The following is a 24,041-nucleotide window of genomic DNA, read 5'->3' on the forward strand; positions in this document are numbered from 1 at the left end:
TAGGTCCATTTCTTTATAGTATTGTGCCCTGAATACTTCTGTTTCGTCTCCGACTAAGATAATTTACCTGAACATAGTCAAATTGAAAGCAAACACAATGGGAAAATTCGTGGTTTCTTTTTTTTCGTCTAAAAGTAAAAGAATACAAATTGCTAGATTTATTTTTTGTCAAATTAAGTTTCTTGGGTATTTCAGAATTGTTTTGTTTGACAATTTAAATATCATAAACTAATCGTATAGGCTAGGCTTTATAAAATATAAGTAAACCATTTCTAATAAGGAACATTTAGAGATTTGTAAAATTTGACAGCCTACGTTATTTTTCAATTATAAGTTATTTGTATTTCTATTTGCAAATCATGGTTAAGAAGATACCATTATTAATTGAAGCGGGACGTTAGCCTTTATAGTATTATACAACGTAGTACAACATGATAACCACATTATAAAAGTACTCCTACTTATCAATTGATGAACAAAGTCCAGTCTCATTAAATATATCGGTGAAAATATCAGCACAGGAAATCCACTTCTAAAAACTACCACCAAAATCACCGACAAGAAAAATGTTTGAAAAAGAACTTTCCAGAATAAGTTACAATTTAAAATCTGGTCAAATTGTTGATTAAGGACAGGCCCGTAGGAAGCAATTTCAGTTTGGGAGGGGGGGTGCACAGCTATACATTTTCAGTTGAGGGGGCACGATCAACTATCCTTAGCGACGTTCGTTATCATTAACAGACAAGTTAGAGAATTTAACTGTTTGTGGGCAAGGTTATTCTTTATACGTGTATCTTAATTGACATGTATTATGTTTCTTTTCCACACTTATTCTTTCAGAAAAACACACTTCAGGGTACTGTAGAGTACTTTTCTCTGTGTTGTATTAATTTATGCTATGTATACGCGGTCACAGTTTTCCTCAGAAAGCCCCAGCGTACTTAAAGTTCCTTTAAGGCATATAGTTGCAATTAAAGAAATCCGTTGAACAGAAATTGTGATTCCACGGAATTATGACCCTTGGAAAAAAGTACGTTTAAAGTATTTATCAATTATATTTTGTATTGAAAATAAGCCACTATAATTTTCCTTTATACTCTTGCCATTGTGATTTGTCTCTGTGACTTGTTACATGGTAGCAATGCTGAATACTTGTACGCGTGTCTTGCAGAGGAAATAAAAAACCAACATTTACCATGTATTTTATGAGAAAGAACAACAATGGAATGTATATAACATATTGGCATATTACCATTTTTGAAATAGCATGGAAACATATTTTTTTTTAATTTGATCTAGCGAATTTTGTGTAGATTACAACAAAACTGTGTGGATATCAGATTCTCAGAGGAAACTACAATCCAAACAAGATCCCCAGAGCCAAGCAAGTTTTCAGTTTTAGTTTACGTTTTTTCATACCAATTGCTTCTGTGTACCTTATCAATACCCAGAATATTCTGGGTACCTTATCAATACTAGGGCTCGCCGGGTGTGAGTGGTCGACAGAGGATGCTTATTCCTGCTATGCACCTGATCCCACTTCTGTAATATCCGGAGGTCAATGTTTTATGCCCTATACACATATTTGTTTTGTTTGTAGATTTTTCTGTATATCAATCACCTTTTTTAGCTCACCTGAGCCAAAGGCTCAAGTGAGCTTTTCTGATCAAAATTTGTCCGTTGTCTGTCGTCGTCGTCGTAGTCGTCGTCGTTGGCGTCGTCGTCGTTGTCGTAAACTTTTCACATTTTCATCTTCTTCTCAAGAACCACTGGGCCAAATTCAACCAAACTTGCCACAAGTCATTCTTGGGTAAAGGGGATTCAAGTTTGTTCAAATGAAGGGCCACGCCCTCTTTCAAGGGGAGATAATTAGGAATTAGTGAAAAAATAATGGCATCATTTAAAAATCTTCTTCTCAAGAACCACTGGGCCAGGAAAGATGAAACTTATGTGAAAACATCCTCAGGTAGTGTAGATTCAAGTTTGTTCAAATCATGACCCCCGGGGGTAGGGTGGGGCCACAATGGGGGATCCAAGTTTTACATGGATATATATAGGAAAATATCTTTAAAAATCTTTCTCTTAAGAACAGCAAAGCCATGATTGGTCATATTTATATGGAAGCATCCTCAGGTAGTGTAGATATCATGACCCCTGGGGGTAGGGTGGGGCAACAATGGGGGATCCAAGTTTAATATAGAAATATATAGGAAAATATCTTTAAAAATCTTCTTCTTAAGAACACAGCAAAGCCATGATTGGTCATATTTTTATGGAAGCATCCTCAGGTAGTGTAGAATCAAGTTTGTTCAAAAATCATGACCCCCGGGGGTAGGGTGGGGCCACAATGGGGGATCCATGTTTTACATAGATATATATATATATATAGGAAAATATCTTTAAAAATCTTTTGTTAAGAAGAGCAAAGGCATGATTGGTCATATTTATATGGAAGCATCCTCAGGTAGTGTAGATTCAAGTTTGTTCAAATCATGACCCCTGGGGGTAGGGTGGGGCCACAATGGGGGATCCAAGTTTTACATAGAAATATATAGGAAAATATCTTTAAAAATCTTCTTCTTAAGAAGAGCAAAGCCATGATTGGTCATATTTATATGGAAGCATCCTCATGTAGTGTAGATATCATGACCCCTGGGGGTAGGGTGGGGCCACAATGGGGGATCCAAGTTTAATATAGAAATATATAGGAAAATATCTTTAAAAATCTTCTTCTTAAGAACAGCAAAGCCATGATTGGTCATATTTTTATGGAAGCATCCTCAGGTAGTGTAGATTCAAGTTTGTTCAAATCATGACCCCCGGGGATAGGGTGGGGCCACAATGGGGGATCCAAGTTTTACATAGATATATATATATATATAGGAAAATATCTTTAAAAATCTTTTGTTAAGAAGAGCAAAGGCATGATTGGTCATATTTATATGGAAGCATCCTCAGGTAGTGTAGATTCAAGTTTGTTCAAATCATGAACCCTGGGGTAGGGTGGGGCCACAATGAGGGATCCAAGTTTTACATAGAAATATATAGGAAAATATCTTTAAAATGTTTTTCTTAAAAACAGTAAAGCCATGATTGGTCATATTTATATGGAAGCATCCTCAGATAGTGAAGATTCAAGTTTGTTCAAATCATTACCCCGGGGATAGGTTGGGGCCACAATGGGTGATCAAAGTTTACAGAAGAATATATAGGAAAAAGTCTTTTTCTCAAGAACAGAAAAGCCATAATTAGTCAAATTGATATGGAGGCATCTTTGGGTAGTGTAGAATGAAATTTGTTCAAATGAGGGCCCCCGGGGGTAGGGTGGGGCCACAATGGGGGATCAAATTTTTACAAATGAATATATGGGAAAAAAAATCTGCTGCTCAAGAACAACAAAGTCATTTGTTATATTGATATGAAAGCATCATCAGGTAGTTTAAAATTCAACACCCCCCTCCCTGTAAACTTTTCAATACTGTACTGATTTTTGCTTTTTTTTCCTAGCCAATGTGCTCAGGTGAGCGATGTGGCCCATGGGCCTCTTGTTTCATTTGTATTGTTAAATTAGCCTTTTGAGAATGATAAACTTTGTTGTCTTTGTTTTATTGTTCTAAGTTTTGCTGATTCTAATTTAGAGAGATTTGGCCAGGATCAGTAAATGTGGATCACTTCACTTCACAGAAAGTGATATTTATAATTATTCTTCAAGCTCATCACATCTTTTAAAAACAACTTTATGACAACTGTCATTAAGTCAAATACCTGACGTTTTTCATACTAGTTGTTTGGCCATTATCTACACACTGGATTGCCTAGTGATTTTTCCGTTTTTTTCCGTTGTAGCATAGTACGTCTGAAGTTTCTCCTTAACAGCAGTCAATATTTTTGTGAGTAAAGGCAGGGATTCTGTAGAATATTAACTGCACACTGCAAAGTGTCTTGGAAAGGGTTTTAATAAAGTTTTCGAATTAAGTGTAGGTACAGTATAACTCAATTTCAAGTCCTTGTCTGGGATGTTAAAGATACTTTTAAACTGAAACATTTTATTTTTGAAATAGAACAATGGGAACAAGTTGGATTTCCATATGTAGATTTATGGAGGTTGGATCCTGCCACCAAATGTAATGAGAATTTTTTTCAAGTATATTTTTAGAATCTACACACATAGCTTAATTAAAAATCAAAACAAAAAATGGGAGTCAATGCGCTTTTTTTTTTTGGGGGGGGGGGGGGGGGCTACAGAGCATTTAGTTTGACCTTTTTGCACTGTAAATGCGTCTTACACATAAATCAATTTTTGAAGTTTTTTCTCCTATATTTTTTATTCAAATAAATTATGGGAAAAAACACAGTCTTATTCCATCTTAAACAGACACATTAAAATTTGTGAAAACAAAAAAATTAAAATTACTTTGCATGTTCAATTATTTGACCTTTTTGCACTCAAAAAATATCATTTTTCTGGCATTAAAAATTTAACAAGGAATAAAATCATTTGAATGTAATGACATTTTACTGAATTTAAGAAGAATGGTTAAAAGTATCTTATATATTTAGAAAAGAATTCTGTGAAGTTAATTTTTAGATATTATTAAAATAGTCTAATTTTAAGCTTAAATTAGAGCTATTTTTTCTAGATTTTCACAATATATTTGCTATATTTATCACATATGATGATAGAATTCATGATAGTTTATTTAATATATAGTTTAGGACCAGCATAAAACAGTTCATGGCATAGAATAACTCTGTAAGCTGGCTGCATGGGAAAATAGGAATCCAGACTTAAAATACTTTAAATACTTCGAAAGAGAAAAAATGATGATGATTCTAAAAAACCTTCCGCCACAAAATATAGTTCCTCACTTAATGCTTTTGGTATGGAATTAAATTAAGAAGATTTAACCGAATATAGTTTAATTGGAATTGTGGAGTCCAAATTTATTGTAAAAACTAAAACATGATGCAGAATTTTTAAAATATAATTTAAGACAAAAATCTGCTCAAAAGCTCAGGGGTGAACCTCGTTAAAGCCAAGTTCTAAAATGCAGTTTTCATAACGAGCCCAACTAAAAATGACTAAATTACAAATTATCAAAGGGAAAGGAATTAATAGAAGTTTATCAAACTCGTTTCCAAAATCCTGTATTTTCGGTAATAACATTTATACATGCTTTTGTTCTGATAAAGTATCGTTACACCCAAACTGAAAATGTTTGTCATGTTCCAAGGATAATATCTAAATGTAGTATACCCCAAAAGCTATTTTTATGATTAATTTTCTATTTACAGATAGTAGCTTAGTCGGTAGAGCGCTCGCTCCGTGATCGGGAGGTCGTGTGTTCGAATCACGGCTGACGATAAAAAAAGAGGTAGCAACTATTCCTTCGCCAAGCGCTCGGCACTTTGAAGTGAAGGTTCCGGGTCATTCGGATGAGACCTTAAAAACCGAGGCCCTGTGTCACGGTAGGCGTTGGCACGATTCCTGGATATGATTAATACGGCAAAATCAAAGAACCAAATGGACTCGGCATCTTCTAAATACAATGATAAAAGGAATTGTTGCATTCAGTTTTTGTTTTTGTTGTTTGACTTTTCTCTGTTCAAAGATGCCAAATTCGTTATTTTAATGGTGTTTTCCTTTCTTATTGCTGCTGGTTGTACTATTCCTGTGACCTACATAGCACCGTTTGCAATAGACAAAGGATTAGAAACAGATATGATTGGATACCTCCTCACGATTTCATCAGCAAGTGATTTAATTGGAAGAACTTTGTTTATATTTATTTCTGATAATAAAAAGATCCATAGGTGTCATATGATGACCATAGCAATTATGGCAAATGGAATTGTCTGTCTGATGGCATCGTTCTATTACAACTTTTTACGCTTGCAGTATATGGAATTCTGCAGGCGTCATTTGGTGGTACATACTATTCTATGATAAACGTTCTAATAGTTGATTTCATAGGATTAGAAAATCTTAGTCATGGTTTAGTTATGGGCACGGTAACAAGAGGGACATCGATTGCTATAACATCAACACTAGTCGGTAAGTTGGAATCATTGTACATTAACACTCAATCATCAATTCTTCTTAAAATGATGTATTCAGTCATATTTAATGCACGAGGGTACAAGACTCGAATAGATCTTTAGCGAAGAATAAAGATTAGTGCGATGTATATGTAATTCCAAAAATAGTTCAGTCGGCAAAATGTAAGAACCACATGCCTCTAAACAAATTATATTTACAGGTTTTATACGAGAAAAGACTTGACGTTATGTGGGTGGATTCTTCCGCGTGTTTGATTTTTGGTGGATTTTCATTATTACTGAAGTCATTCATATCAAAATAAAGATGTTTTCCTGGGTTTGGGTTGTACTATTGTTTACCAAAGGGAGATAATATATAATCATATACTCAACTAATGTATAAATTAACGTTGCTTATGAAATAAAAATATATATCTCGGAAGCCATGTGATAGGGTGTTCGCTTCGTGATCGGGAAGCCCGGGTTCGATTCTGGTTTACCACGCCACTTCAAACTTAAGACGTAAACATAGACATTCTGTTCTTTCGCCAAGCTCCCGGATGAGACATTAAAAAATCAAGTCTCGGTAGGTGTTGGCACGATAAACAACCCTAACTGCTCAATGATCCTGAGTTCCGACTATAGGTATATAGTTTGAAGCCCTTCACCTTTTTAATGGTCAATATTCGCGAATGGGACGTAAAACAACATACAATCAACCAAGTAATCAGAAATTTGTTATATTCAGATGTTTTCTGTAGCTTAAAATAAAAATATAATAGCAAATAATTTTATAAATACATTTAACTCCTTTCACATTTAAACCAATACAACACCTACTGTCTTCACAGCACTATCCAAGTACCTGTAATAAGCATCAGTATCGCTCACGTTTGCGAAATAAAAAAAAATATGTCACTTAGTGCGTACAGTCACATAACAATAAAGCAATCTATAATACATTACTTGTTAGTATCTTCAACTATATTCTCAGCGTCAAGCTCAGCTTCGCTGTGATCATCGTTTCACCGGCAGTGGAACCGTTTGAAAATAGAGCCATTAAAGGAGCCAGATATGAAGCAAAGTAGAATATGTACAGGCTTTATACAATTGAAAATGTAAAACACATGGTTTCCAAACAAGAACTTTGAGACCAAATTCGTACCATTTCAATAATGCTTTGCTTGACACACAGGTTTTCATTGTCATTAAAAGGAGTTTAACAAATAAGGGATATACCTCATAATAATAAAGTTGTGCTGTTGTAACTTTTGATCTGTTTTTGGAATCAGTGATTATCAAAATGATAAAGGGGTTCCCTGCATCCTCTTGTTCAAAAATGTCCTCCAACATCATTATAACAGAGATACAATCTCGCTCCGCCCCCCTCAAAATTACAATGAGAATTCGCTGTAGTAATGACTCAAGTAAAATAGAGAATGCTTCAAGCCCACAATGTATCAATGAGAATGTGATGAAACTTTTTAAAAATATACCATGACGTGGACTTTTGTTTGTTTGTTTGTTTGTTTGTTTTATTGTTTAACGTCCCTCTCGAGAATTTTTCACTCATATGGAGACGCCACTACTTACCGTATTTACCTATACTCGGCTCTTAGGGCGAATGAGCAGTGAGGGATTTTTTCGTGCGAGCACCTACTGCGACACGGGACCTCGGTTTATACGGTCTCATTCGAAGGACTGGTCTCCACGTCCCACAGTGGGATTCGAAAACCCGCGACGTAAGGATTAACTCCTTACTCCGCGACACTAGAGCGAACGCTCTAACCACTGTGCCACGCGGGCGACTGACGTGGACCTAGTCATGGTCATCGATCATACAATAGATAAAATATACATGATGTATCAATTTACATATGCCAATAAATAATTAGCTAGGGTTTTATCACATTCGCGCTACACATTCTGTTCCATTGAAATTTTTGAATTGACTATTTGAGGATGCTAAATGAAATATGTGAAGAGATCGATATCAAAAAAACCTGCAAACAATACACATCTTTGATCAGGGCATACTTGTCCATACTTCGATTCTTCAATTGCAGAATACAAGCTAGTGTTTGGGTTTGTGGCCACACAAGCTCTTTATGCCGCCATATGTTAACGAAACATAATAATTTGAATCACACATTCATTTCTTTAAGTTTAAAGAGCAAGAGCCACTAAGGGCCTTTTTTGGCCCTGAGAATTTCTGATAAATCGAAACTGCTCAGTTTTGGTTGAAAATGCAGTATTTATAACTTGGACCTTTGGTGGCCGTGTATCTATTGAACATGACGTAATTTTCTCTCTAATCAATGCATAATGACGTCATAAAATGCGTCAGTTTTCCCATATCCTGTAAATTCCCTTAAAAATGGCCAAAAGTTGAGGTGTTTTTTCAATATTTCATATAGAGCACAACCTATGATCCAAAATATGCAATTACATAATGAAAGAATTGCTTCTGAAGATCACAAAACATGTTTTTATTTTTGGATCGTGAGCTGTGCTCATATTTTAATTCTTTGCTGAAGGTAGTCAAATACGCATGATTTCTGCAAAATTCAAGAACATTGCATTTTCTCAAAACCTGTTTTCCAATATCTGGATTCTCAAAAAGAAATTTTGTTATAGGAAATGAAAGCACTAAGTCTCTACTTTATTTTGATACTTTAAATGGGACAGAGGGTGATAATCAATTAATTGATATAATGGCAGGGCCATTTTATGCATAAAGTGAACCTAGCTCTTTGCCATCAAAGGTATAGATGCTGTAAACATTAGTAACATCAATGCGTTCATTCTTGCATTCAACAATATTTCAAGTTAAAAGCTACATCCTGCATTTCCTACACAAAATCCTCTTATGTGTTCTTTTTCCCCTCCTCTTTCAGCTATAGTCTTGCTGGACACATCATTACTAGTGATGTAAATACAATTAAGATGACGATCTAAAAGCTATCATCTTAAAACGTCCTAAATACAGGAAGCCCCAATTTTTCAAATAAAATGAAATGAATTCTGTCGCGGATTATGACAGCCCATGGGCACAATTTGAAACCATGACCTTGACACTTTGTTAGAATAGATGAAACGTTTCAGAAGATTATCATAGAATTTTGTTAGAAAGTTCACATGCAAACCATCTATCCTTCCATTTTCATTAAATCGGAGGTGAAGAAAGAGACTTAGAAAGATTACATGTATTATATGTTATTTGTTGTTTTAACTGACTAGGTTTCTAACAATATAGTCTTTGTAAGGCTCATTATAGGAACTTTGTTTGCAAATACAACCTATAATTGGATCTTATTTTGACTAACATCTTTCATAATTATTGTTAAACCATTGTTTTTAATACTTGAAATGACTACGGACTATTCTCTACCTCATCAATACATAGGGTTCAAGGTGGGTGTGACCGGTCGAAAGGGAATACTTACTCTTCCTAGGCATATGATCCAACTTTTAAGTCTCTAGGGGCTTTGTTATATGCCCTGTTGACAAACTTGTATTTTTTTTTAAAAGAATTTCGAGACCGATCACTTTTCGTTTTCTTAATCCTTTTCATAAGTATCCACGAAACGTTTTTTGTGTTTTCAATCTGCTGTGTAGCATATACCTTCTACGAACATACCCTTATAATCTTTCATGTTGGTTTGACTACTAGTATTGTGAATATTTTATCTTTTAAAAAAAACTGGAGTTTAATTCAGATGTTAATCTCGATTGTTTTTTTTTTTTTGTTTTTTTTCCCCTTTTTTCTACAGGGCGTGTTCTTTTGAAATTAACAGTACACCAAGTGAGTTATTGGAGTAGAAAATATCAAAGTTTATCAATTATATGAATATAAATAATAAAGTAATGTTAAAATCCTGCAGTAATTTTCCGTTCTTTTTAAATAAAAAAAGTTTGTCGTTTAAATTTATATGATTGATTAGTTAAGCTGTAAGAAATATAAACTTTTTATGTTGAAAATTTATAAGCTTTCTATGAAATAGTCAAATTAATTAAGCATTCCGTCTTTATTAACATTTAGAATATCTGTAAATACAACAGCCGAAGATTGATTCATTTTTCACCTAGTAAAGTATTACGTGAGGTATTTGCATGTGACGGTACATATTGTCGTTTTTGTACAATATGTACCTTCCCTCACTGCACATATTATCGTCCATTGGTACATATTGTCGCCAGCGACAATATGTACCAAGACAAGCCTTATTTTCTTCCTGCATAATGGACGACAAAATGTACAGTCAAGCGCTAGCACATATTGTCGTCGACGACAATATGTACAATCAAGGTCGGCATATGTTTTCGTCGATATATTGTTTTGACGAATATTTACTTGAGAAAGGAAAGAGAGATTGACAAACACACACACACACACACACACACACGCACGGAGGGAGACAGACAGCATTACCCGCAATGCTGTAGGGAGAAAACTTTTTGGTCAGAAAGTTGTGTCCAGGATTGTTGTACATCACTGTGATATGTCAAGATACCGTGATTCTTGACTAATCTTGAGATATCTGATAAATGAGCCTATTCTTTTTTATGCCCCCGTATCGAAAATTCGGGGGTATATAGTTTTTGCCCTGTCCGTCCGTCCGTCCGTCTGTCTGTCTAGCTGTTTGTCTGTTTGTCCGCAAAAATTTAACCTTGCCCATAACTTTTGATTGGTTGGAGCTATGACTTCCATATTTCACATAGGTATTCCTTTGACAAGACCTTTCTGCGGGTACCATCATATTTGACCTATTGACCTTGGAGTTTTACCCAGTTTTGCAAAATTTTACCCAACTTAAATTTTGGACATAACTTTTGAACAGTTGGTGCTAGGGTTTTCATACTTCACATATGTAAGGGACCTTTTTGGAAACCAACACGACCGTTCACGGTAGCTCAGTCGGTAGAGCGCTTGATCGGGAAATCGTGAGTTCGAATCTCGGCCGCGACTGACCTAAGTCGATAAAAAATGAGTAGCAACTGTTTCTTCGCCAAGCGCTCGGCACTTTGAAGTGAAAATTGCGGGTCCTTCGGATGAGACCTTAAAAACCGAGGCCCCGTGTCACGGCAGGCGTTGGCACGATAAAGATCCCTCACTGCTCAATGGCCTTGAGTGCCGAGCAAAGGTCAAAATTTGAAGCCCTTCACCGGTATATGGTGACGTCTCTATATATGTGAAAAATTCTCGAATGGGACGTAAAACAACATACAGTCAATCAAAAGATACCAACAACTTTGACCTTTAGACCTTGACCTACATGTAGGAGTTTGACCTACTTTTGAAAAACTTTAACTTTCGCAATTACTTTTGAACGGTTGTGCTAGGGCTATCTTACTTCACATTACTAACAACTTTGACCCTTTGACCTTGGAGTTTGACCTACTTTTGGAAAACTTTAACCTTGGCCATAACTTTTGAAAGGTTGGTGCTAGGGCTTTCATACTTAAAATATGTAATCCTTGTGACAAGACCTTTTTTGGATATCAACAACTTTGACCCTCTGGTCAAAGGTTTCTTTGAAACCTTAGAGTTTGACATACTTTTGGAAAACCTTGACCTTGGACAGAACTTTTGAACGGTTGGTGCTAGGGCTTTCATATTTAACTTGTTAATTCCTTGTGACAAGACCTCTGATCACATTTGTCTGACCGTCCCTTTGTCTGTAAACGTTTCACAATTTCAGCTTCTTCTCAAGAACTACTGGGTCAATTTGAAGCAAACTTGCCACTAAACATCCGTGGATAAAAGGGATTCAAGTTTGTTCAAATGAAGGACCATGCCCTCTTTCAAGGAAAGTAGTTAAGAATTATCAAGAAGCACTGTGTCAGAAAAGTTTAAACGTATGTGAAGGCTTCAGTATGAAGTGAAGATTCAGTTTTATTCAGATCACGTCCCTCGGGGGAAGGGTTTGGCTACAATAGGTGATCAAAGTTTTTCATAGAATATTTAGAAAAAAATCTTTCATTTTTTTTTCAAGAAGTACTGAGTCAAAAGAGATGATACTTATGTGAAAGCTTCGTTACATAGCGTACGTTCAATTTTGAGGTGCTGGCACGATAAAGATCCCTCACTTTTCAATGACCCTGATTGCCAGGTATAGGTTCAGATTTGCAGCCCTCCACCGGCAAGTGGTGACGTCTATATACGAATAAAAAATTCTCGAGATGGGCATTATAACAACAAACAAAAACAAAATCAATTCTGTTCAAATCATGACTCCAGGGGTAGGGCGGAGCTACAACGGTTGATCAAAGTTTCACATAGGAATATATATGGAAAACCAGACAGATGTAGTACCGGCGCACCCCCCCCCCCCCCCCGCCCGGTGGTTTGATTTTTTTCTGCTTTGGTAAATTCTGTTTGTTTACCTTTACTTAACAAATACAGTAACACAACTTTACGTACAAATGATTTTCTAAATTTTTTTGCTTGTCAAAACAAAATTCAGAACTGCACGCACAACTCCCTCCCCCAACCCACCCCCACCCCCCTCGAAATTTCTAGATCCACCACTGAGAACAGCAGTAGGCCCGTGGTTAGTGATGTTCATATGGAAGCATCCTCGTGTAGCGCAGATTCAAGTATTTTCAAATAAAACCGGGTCTAGGGTGGGGCCACAATGGGCGATCAAAGTTTTACATAGGAATATATGGGAAAATTCTTTAAAAATTATCTTCTCAAAAACAGCAAAGCAATGATTAGTCATATTTATATCTATTGATTGATTGATTATTATTGTTTAACTCCGAGTCGGCAATAATTTAGCCATATTTCGGCGATCAAATTAAGTGTATATGACCATTGTTGAATTTTTTGGTTTCTCTGACCATATTTATATGGAGCATTGCCGTGCATTGTCATGCGACATGTTCTGATGGACGACAGTATGCGCAGTGAGGGTAGGTACACCTTGTAGCCGGCGACAAAATGTACCGTCACAATCACGCTGCATAGAATACCATACGAGACACGTCAGTGTGATTCATACACCAATTACATTCATAAAACTACCAAAAAACAATAGAAGAAATCTTTAAGCAACAATATCTGCGAGGCGACAATATGTACAGTGAGGGTGAGGCACATAATGTCGCCAGCGACAATATGTACATGTGTTACTTTTCTGCCGGCGACAATATGTACCGATGGACGACAATATGTGGAGTGAGGGTATGTACCCCAGACAACGAGAAGAATACTGGATCAGGAAACTAAGCACGGCCTTTTGTATGATTGCAATGACCTCATAAATAATGTAAGGGAGATTCTCAAGCCCATACTGTGCCAATATGAATATGATGGGACTATCTATGGGACTAGACATAGGCGTAGTCATGGACATCGATCATACAAAAGACCAAATATACATGATGTCTTTTTTGATTCACTTTTGACTTACGTCAATATAAAATTAGGTCTTCATCACATTTAAACTTAACTTAACTTGATTCCCTTAAAATTTTTGAATGAACTATTTGAAGAAGCTAACGCAAGTACATACATAGATTCGTTAACTTCAGAATACAAAATAGTGTTTGTGATTATGGATGTTGGCTAGCACAGGCTCTTTGAGTCACCTCAGTGTGTCGGAAGATAATTCTGACTCAAACCGTAGGACTCGACACCCCATTAAAGTTGACGTTAATATTGTTGAAAATGAAGATCTAAAAAAATCATGTTAAAAGCTGATAAATACAGGGAGCTCCTATCTTTCAATTGGCGACATAACTTCATTTCTCTTATGAGTTCTGTCAAAGATTATGCCAGATATATTTTTTTACTAAATCGGAGTTAATAAAAGAATAAGGAAGACTACATGAACAATATGTTATGGTTCCAGTAGATAAGGCTTGTAACAAAATCGTCTTTATTTATAAGGCACATTATTATAACTGTATATTAGAAAACCTTAATTTTAATTCTACGTCTGGAAATCCAGTTTATACTCGCAGTTCACTTTCTAAGTTATGAAATTCTTCAAAATCACATTTAAGTGCATGTTTAATGCTTTTAGCATTCCAGTCAACCAAGATGTGTTGGATCAAATCCACCTATATTGGATTCCTAAACTTCATAAATATCCTTACAAAGAAAGATATATTGCTGGGTCCATGGCCAGCAAATGTTCTACCAAGCACCTATCTTTATTTTTACGAAATATTAATTGCTGTAATGAAGAAACATTAGGCATACTGTGCTACAGTGTATTCTGAAAGTGGAGTAAATCAGATGTGGATTCTCAAGAATTGCAAAGAATTTCTAGAAATTTTAAGTCACAAAATTTTTCTTAAGTCATTAATATCGAAAGGTACGACTTTTGTACACTATTTCAACTTTTCCTTTCGGTAAGATAAAAACTAGACTATTTTCATAGACAACTCTATTTCAATAAAAAGTGAAGTCGGATATTTTCGTATCTTGTGATTAGTCATCTACAAAATTCTTAAAAATCACTGATTCAAGTACTCTAAAGTTGAAATTACAAGGATGCTAGATTTCTTCATTGACAACATTTATGTAAGCACCTGATCCCATCTCTGGAATGTCTGGGGGTCCGTGTTTTGTACCCTATGTACAGATTTGTATAATTTTTTATAACGAGTTAGTTATCTCGTTATAACGAGTTAGTTATCTCGTTATAACGAGTTAATATCTCGTTATAACGAGTTAGTTATCTCGTTATAACGAGTTAGTATCTCGTTATAACGAGATAATTATCGCGTTATAACGAGTTAGTATCTCGTTATAACGAGTTAGTTATCTCGTTATAACGAGTTAGTTATCTCGTTATAACGAGATAATTATCTCGTTATAACGAGTTAGTTATGTCGTTATAACGAGACAGTTTTCTTGTTATTTTGAGACTTAATAGCAATATAGGAATAAAAATGGCTGCAGTTTTAAATGCCATTGAATTTTTAGCAAGTAATTAACAGTCAAATTTAACAATTGATAAATGGTTGAAAATTTAATTTGCTCTGGGGTTGACTTATGATTAAATCTTGAACTATTTCGCTGTCAATAATCATAGCAACTCTAAGGCGAACACATTTACACATTTTTCTTGAACTCCTCCTCAAATTGTTGCATTAGGACGCGATATTTTTCTTAAAATAATATTGCCAAACGTACTTGCTTCAAACTTTGGCAATTTATTTATGACAACTATTTCTGATGAATGACACTATTTCGATATGTTTTGGACGACTTATACACTTTCATATATCAATTTCTATACCGCTAAAATAAAATATCAGAGACAATATAAGTGCAACATACCGTTTATGCAACATATAATATATAGATTACAGTGTTATACATATGTTACTTCTGAGATTCAGAAATGGTTTGAAGACGGGGGATGGTGAAACATCAGCAGTTAGATCATAGGCGTAGTAATAGAGGGGCTAATGTCCACACCACCACTTTTGAAAAGGGGGCGGTCAAGAGTATCTTTGTGCCCCTTCCTCCATATTTTTTTTACCTGAGTAAATATCTCCCGAAAATAATGGCAAATACTCGTAGTTGGAATATCAAATCTATTTTTTTTCTTTTTACTTGTCAAATATTTTACTTGGTTTAAACCCCCCCCCCCCTTGAAATTTGTGACTTAGCTTATGCATATTGTCCACGATAATGAGGAATGGTGAAGCAAAAATGATATTACATCCTTTTAAGTAATAAGACGTTTAATCTGATCTGCTGATATTGACATTTTATTTAATATTCTGTCATGATTCACTGTTTATATTTTTTGCGCGGGGGGGGGGGGGGGTCCAAGTTGTGGAGATTCACGGAGACCTATTTGAGATTCACGTCTATTTGGCGGATCCTATATGTTTACCACATAGCGTCGGAACGTCAAACCAGAGTTTACAAAACGAAAAAAAAAGTTTACAGAGTTTACAAAGCCAGTTCACTTTTATAATCTTTTTACTTAGGATTGATCAACGAATAGGCCTAATACTACATGTACATATGTACATTTATATTATTAATACAACATTGAAGCAATGTCGTTAATTATTTTCCTCATCACAATATTTATTATGTATACTTTACAAGCATATAATTTTTATTTCAAAAAGAGATTGATGATTTTTTTTTTGGGGGGGGGGGGTAATAAATAGAGGATATTCAATGTTTTATAGTTGATATGGAATTTATTTCACGAGTGGGACAGGAATTTTTTTTATATTTTCATGAGTGCGAAGCACGAGTGAAAATATCAAAAATCCTGTCTCAACATACAATACACATTTCTTGGCAAAATTTATGCTTGAAATACACCTTAAGTAATGCTTATCATATTGTAAACTTTAGATATTAAACTTTCATTCTATACCCAAAAAGGATCACATGTCAACTGTTTTTACTAATGCCGACCTTCACCTTTTATCGTGCTTCCGTAGAACAAAGAGCTCCAAAAGTTTTTTTTAATTCTACCACATTGATAATAACGCAAAAATTACATATTGTAATTTAAGATTCCATGCCAAATTGGTAAATTAAAATGTTTCTTTCTTTTAATAAACAGAAGAAATATATAAATTATTAAGTGATAAGTACAGTATTAGTTCTTGATATTCATCATATTTATTATTGAGGGGAAGGAGGGATTGATGATAAAAACAATGTGAATTTAGTTTTTTGTCAGACATTGAATTTTGATCTTGCCCCTTTAAGACGATAAAATTGAACTGGTATTCCTTGTAAACAGGCAAGGAATTATCAAAATATGATCGTTAAAGCCTAACAAATGGTTTCATATCCACATGATTTATTCGGAATATTTAAAATAATGGGATTATTTCTATGCATTTTTTATTGCAACAAATATTATTATATTTGAAGATGACACTAATTCTATTTTGCACTTTTAAGGTATAACACAACATGAGGCGGTCACAAGTTTCCGTATATTTGTCTTCGGTCTTTCCAATAAACAATACTAATCAAAGGCATAACACAAAATACTAGTATGCTGTTCCATAAAATCTTTATCACGCACACTTCAAACAAATTTGATCAACTTGCTTCTGTATATTTCCTATAAATAATGGTCTATTCTTTACTTAGATATATCAATTCTAGATCAATTTTAATCTCGTTATAACGAGATAATTATCTCGTTATAACGAGATAACTAACTCGTTATAACGAGATAATTATCTCGTTATAACGAGATAACTAACTCGTTATAACGAGATACTAACTCGTTATAACGAGATAACTAACTCGTTATAACGAGATAACTAACTCGTTATAACGAGATAACTAATTTGTTATAATGAGATACTAACTCGTTATAACGAGATAACTAACTCGTTATAACGAGATAATTTTCTCGTTATAACGAGATAACTTACTCGTTACAACGAGATAACTAACTCGTTATAACGAGATAACTAACTCGTTATAACGAGATAATTATCTCGTTATAACGAGATAACTAACTCGTTATTACGAGATACTAACTCGTTATAACGAGATAATTAACTCGTTATAACGAGATAACTAACTCGTTATAACGAGATAATTATCTCATTATAACGAGATAACTAACTCGTTATAACGAGATATTAACTTGTTATAACGAGATACCAACTCGTTATTACGAGATACTAACTCGTTATTACGAGATAATTATCTCGTTATAACGAGTTAAATATTTTTTTTGTCTTGTCAAAAATGAGCCTATCCGGCTTTCGTAATATATATATATAACATTATATATTTAAATAATTTGTTCAGTAAAATTTGAAGTGAAAGTGATATCAACAATGCCATTCTGAGGCTTCTGGAAAGTTACAGTTGTTATCATCATCAGTAAGATTGAGTTTCTCAGAAATAAATTAATAATCAGAGTTAAATTCCATCCTTATAATAGATGTGATGTAAAATGAGTCATTGTTATATTTAGTTATTAACTGGTTTCTCCAATTATACAAAAGGAGCATTGTGTGATACGTATACTATTTTTTTTTTTATTCAAATTTGGTTTACGGAGCAAAATTATTTTAATTCCTACCGATGGCTATTTTCAATTATCGAAAAAGTTTGTCATCCTCTGTGGACAATAAATGGGCATGGATTGTCCTTCTTGGTATGTAGCAGACTTTTTTGGCCTTGTTTCTCGATTATTAAATTAAAGCGCTAGACAAGTGATGCAGGCGTCACGGGTTGATTCCCGGTCTTTCCATACATTTTCTCTGTTATCGTTACATGATTTGGTGCCGTTGACTTTCCATTTGACTTTCCATGGACTTGCAGGTGAAATTCCCGCCAGGGGCAAAAAGAACTTGGTTTGTTAATCTTAACAAGGGCGAAAATTACATGTAAATAGGGCGAAAAAAATAAGGAAAGAGATGTAATGGTTTGGGTCGTTTATATCTGCCTGGGTAGTTTGATAGTTAGAGCACATGTACAGGGGTCCCAGGTTTGATTTCGGGCCAGCCATTCATTTTTTTCCGGTGAGCAGTCTCAATATACCCGTGGAGAATATTATATGGCTGACAACATTAGCTCTAATGTTTATGTTACATTGGTTTGTGTGATGTCATATTTCATCAAATTAGTTCTTAAGGTCCGTATGTCTATAAGTAGTCTCAATATATCTATGGAGTATCAATACGCACACTGAATGTATCTGGAATCAGGATGATCGATAAATTGAGTACAGGATTTTCTTAATGGTAAAAGGACCTTAGTCACATATCACAATCTCATTGCAAATTTGGCTTCAATTTCCTATGCTAACTAAGGATGACATCACTCAGGGCTTCAGAATTGCCGTAAAATACAATATCTTATTTTTTTTATGTAAAAAGACAACATAATCATTCCAATCAATCAATATCAAAATGAAAATTGGTTCTTTATTATTTTATTTAAAGCAAATAAGCAAAAATAAAGGTAGATTCATGGTAATGAAGGGGAAAATGGGATAAATTTTTATTTTTCATCCAGCTCCCCCTGAATTTTTCAACTTACGAAGTTTCTTTGTGATTTTTAGTATTAGTATGATATGATATTTATTTTAAATAAGTGAATGCGCCAAGCAAAGAATATAAAAAGTATAAACAAAAATCATTCCAGACACCACTTTGGCCTCTTATGATTTCAATTCCTGCAGAATAACCAAAGATATGAATAGTTTACAGTTCCTTCCATGCAGATTTTTGTATTATTGGATTAAAAATGGATAGAAACTATAGAAACTACAGAACTTGGAGACATTTAAGCAAACTTTACGCTCAACATCATACTATTATCTGTAAAAAAAAAAAAAACCTTTCAGATATATTTGCACATCTGATATCAATTCAATGTATCAATACATTTAATTCCCATTGTTAAACACTTCATGTTTTTAAAAATTAATTGCTTTTGATTTCTCATTTTTAAATTGAAACAACGACGCTTATCATTAGTACAACGTACGAGGGGTGATCAAAAACTATCTCTGTATCTACATGACCACAATTCACATCAAAAAGTCATAAACGTTTTCTATATATAAATAGCATGTGTTAAATAATATGTTGCTTCATGTTTTTGACGTCACAGTGGGAAAATGACGTCAATATGTAGATGACTTGGGACAAAACATGGATTAATAAGTTGTACTCGAGGAAGGAACATCTGTAGTGTTTCACGTAAATCTTGAAAAATCCCTTGCAGCAATATATAATGTAAATCATATACGGTACCAGTTTTGATGCACCTTATGTGCATTTCGACAAATTATGTCTCTTCAGTGATGGTCGTGCTGAAACGTTGGAAATCCACAATATATATAATGAAAAAGACTTTGAAAGATGAAAAAGGTACCAAAGACTTAAGCCAAATACGTCGAAGGATCAGAGTAATTTGTATAAAAATTATGGCAACAAAGGACTTGCCAGAAAGTAAACTGAATGAACTGTTTTAGTGATGGTAGGTAGCTTTAGATGGTTAAAACTGAAGTTCGTTCTGGGTACCTTGTGAAAGTGAGTTTGAAAGAGACGTCCTTAGTTAAGGAATTTGTAATGAAAGATGGCCGACTCACGGTTAGAGAAATAGTTGAAAATCTTAATAATAAAATAATTCTAAACCCCTAAAATTTCTGTTAATTTAAGCTGTCAACAGATCAGATATGATAAAGAGAAAACACCCATACTTGATCCACACTGGATAAACGACATATGGAGAAATGATGTACAGTTTATTCATGAGGTTGCTCCCACGTGATTTACTTCTCATTAATATTCATAAGATCCTGCATAAACTCGAAATATTCCTTTTCTTAAATTTTTTGTATCAAAACCTGCAAGCACAGTTTGTTCTGTTTTTTTAAGCCTCCGTCATAGTTATTTGGGCAGAATTTGGGTTATTAACAGTTGACAACTCATGAAACCATCTTTTTTTGGTAATAAGTAGGTCACACTGATGCAAGAAATTGCCGTTTTCAAATTAAAAAGGCGGTCGTAACTCTTCATGAAATGATAAATCATCTGTATTTTATAAAAATAGGCATTCGCCTGCACCTATCAATCGGCGGAAGAACTCTGTCAACTTATGATAAACACTTACATTTAATCACCAAAAATGATAAAGACACCAATTCTGTGCTCTTTCCTTCATTAAAACATTATACTCTCGCTTCGGAATTTCAAATCAAAAAGGCGGTCGCAACTTTCACTTTGGCATCAACAATATTGTCATTTCCGGTAGAAGATATTAAGAAAAATCTAAACATCGGCGGAAGAACTTTATCCGAAATAGTTAGTATATAAAAATCTGAAGGTTTTTGTTCGTTCTCTATATAATCCTTTATGGAATCTGTCGCCATTACAGCTCCAATATGGCCGATATGTAAATGAGCAGAATGAACACCATTTCTCCATATGATGCATCCAAGACAAAAGAGTCGGTTGTTATGGACACCATACTCACACAATAGGAAAAAAATCTTTATCCACCAATTCTATTGACAAGATGGGGTATTTTGTGACGAATTGGTTATTCTTATTATAAAAAATAACCTGTGCAGGAAAAAATATAGGACCCGGGGAATTCTTTGGGCTGATGTCAACAGTACGCTATTGAGCATGTCACGTGACAGCCTGGACCTCGTGTTTCATGCCTGGACAGAACACTGTCTTATGTGTAAATAAACAGGAGGGGTATTCTTTACAAAAGATAAACACTAAAACCCGATTTTGTTTCTTTTGTGGAAGTTATTCAGTTAGTTCGCGAACTGTTTGATCGCCCCTCGTATGGCGTTATATTCTGCACATCATTTATTGTTTAAGAATTGGTACATAACTACATGTAACGTTCAAAATCAAATAAGTTTTTTTAAATGTACTTAATATGATACTTTTCTCACTATTACATCTATATCAGCAATCTTTGCCCATCTGCCTTCAATGTTGATGGTAGGAAAATACTTTGAAAAACATCGTGGAATGGCCAATGCAATTGCTAATGTTGGTGGAATTTTGGAGGCTTGGCCTTGCCTTTTCTGTTAACCTTTCTTTTTAGTGAATATGGTTTGAAAGGAACACTCACTATAGCAGGCGGATTGTATCTTCATTTCCTTCCTATTGGATAACTTATTAGACCAATTGACAAAGAACAAACTACTGAGAGAGAAAATAAGAATGAAAAACAAAACAAGATATCCGATATAAAGGATCATAACGAATGTCTTATCCTTAACGACAAGGAAAATAAATTAACCATTGAATATGATATCCAAAATACGTTCACTGGTTCTAAACATTCTCTTCATTCACTTATCAATTTAAATGGGAAATCACATTCACTGACATTGATTCTACGCATATACGAAATAGCAAAATACAGTCAGTAGAATTGTGTGGAAACTCAATGAACCTTGCAAGTACCGTATCCCTGGATATGATTAATGCGGCAAAATCAAAGAACCAAATGGACTTTGCATCTTCTAAATAAATGAAGAGAGGAATTGTTGCATTCAGTTTTTGTTTGTGTTATTTGACTTTTCTCTGTTCAAAGATGCCAAATTTGTTATTTTAATGGTGTTTTCTTTTCTTGTTGCTGCTGGTTTTACTATTCCTGTGAGCTACATTGCACCGTTTGCAAAAGACAAAAGATTACAAACAAGATATGATTGGAGACCTCCTCACGATTTCAGCAGCAAATGATTTCATTGGAAGAACTTTGTTCATATTTATTTCTGATAATAAAAAGATCCAAAGGTGTCATATGATGACCATAGTAATTATAGCAAATGGAATTGTCTGTCTGATTGCATCGTTCTATAACGATTTTATTACGCTGTCAGTATTTGGAATTCTGCAAGTGTCATTTGGTGGTACATACTATTCATTGACGAACGTTCTAATAGTTGATTTCATTGGATTAGAAAAACTTAGCCATGGTTTAGTTATTGGCACGGTAACAAGAAGGACATCAATTGCTATTACATCAACATTAGTCGGTAAGTTTGAATCACTGTACTTCACCTGCCAAGCTTCAACTCTTCTTTAAATGATGTATTCCGTCATATATAATGCATGAGGGTGCAAGACTCGAATAGATCTTTAGCGAAGAATAAAGATTAGTGCAATGTACATGTAGTTTCAAAAATAGTTCAGTGGACAAAATGTAAAAGCTACAAGCCTCTATACAAATTATATTTACAGGTTTTATACGAGACAAGACTGGATCGTATGTGGGTGGATTCTACCTCATGGGGATCTCTTTGATTCTTGGTGGATTTTTATTGTTATTGAAGCCATTGATATCAAAATAAAGATGTTTTCCTGGGTTTAGGTTGTACTATTGTTCACCGAAGGGAGAGAATATGTAATTATATACTAAACTAAAGTATTATTTAATGTTGTTTATGAAAAAAAATATATAACACAGAAGCCATCTGATAGGGCATTCGCTTCCTGATCGGGAAGCCCTGGTTCGATTATCGTTCATCACGCCACGTCAAACATAAGACATAAACATAGGTAGTGACTGTTTTTTTCGCCAAGCGCACGGCACTAGAAGTAAGTCACGGGTCTTTCGAATTCTCGAGTCGCGGTAGGCGTTGGCACGATAAAAGAATGAATCGTTTAAACGTCCAAATCTGGCCCCCCGATAATTTACAAAAAATTAAATTAAAATTTTCTACATATTTTTGCTTCAATCTTTCCATCTAACTTTGTAGTTTATTAATTTCAATTTCAATTTTTACTTCCTCGCACTGTTATTTGGTATTTATCTGATTAATATAGCAGGGGTACGTTGTTTACATCGATTTCTCATGTACTTTAGGCCACATCCCCATTTTGCAAGCCCATTTTGATATGAGCGCATGGATGTTTCAAGTTGTCGTAAATACGGTCAATGTAAAGAGTTATACTAGTCATTTACATTCATGAAAGAAATTGAAACAGTCGTGTGCTCATTTGTTATTTTCCAAAAAGGTGCAAAATCACGGGTGCTTGTCTCTATAGTAAAGGCACCTTGTTTACAAATTTCAACCCGTCTTTGACCTCATGAATAACAAAGCACTGAACACGTGACTCAAATATACTCACTTTCATGTTTTGAACACACCTATGCGACATCGTGTATAGTGTCTGCGAGCTATCGATGGTCAAATCATTTTCAAATGGTTAATTAGAATTCTAGGGGAAAAAAACTTTTTTATGGTTAAGATGTGTTAAAATTTTTGATTTACTTGTTAATAAACGCTATTTCAGTCGATTTTGTTTGATTTTTTTTTCGGTATCTATCAGTTTATATTATAGGCCTGTAGCATATAGCTTGCACTTACTGCTTGTGTCTCATTAATACAGAATTTTAAAATTTAAATTACTGTGGGTATATAATTACATGTATACAATTGCCTTTGTTTCTAAATATACATCAGTGCTTCGTTCTTGGAAGATATGAAAGATTTCTTTTTAGTTAAAACTGTCATTCATTTTATAGATCGTTATTTGAAAAATACCAA

General features: G+C 34.5%; 1 long non-coding RNA gene across 1 annotated transcript; it reads left to right on the forward strand.

Moving 5' to 3' along the window:
• Positions 1-22,423: 22,423 nt before the first annotated feature.
• LOC133203011 (uncharacterized) lies at positions 22,424-22,855 on the forward strand. The gene is made up of 2 exons (XR_009723320.1): positions 22,424-22,526; positions 22,732-22,855. It is a non-coding gene; the product is annotated as an uncharacterized LOC133203011 (long non-coding RNA).
• Positions 22,856-24,041: the final 1,186 nt, after the last annotated feature.

Source organism: Saccostrea echinata, unplaced genomic scaffold (assembly GCF_033153115.1).
Source record: "Saccostrea echinata isolate AGI-Se365-2 ecotype Australia unplaced genomic scaffold, CSIRO_AGI_Sech_v1 ptg000047l, whole genome shotgun sequence".
In the NCBI taxonomy this organism is placed as follows: Eukaryota; Metazoa; Mollusca; class Bivalvia; order Ostreida; family Ostreidae; genus Saccostrea; species Saccostrea echinata.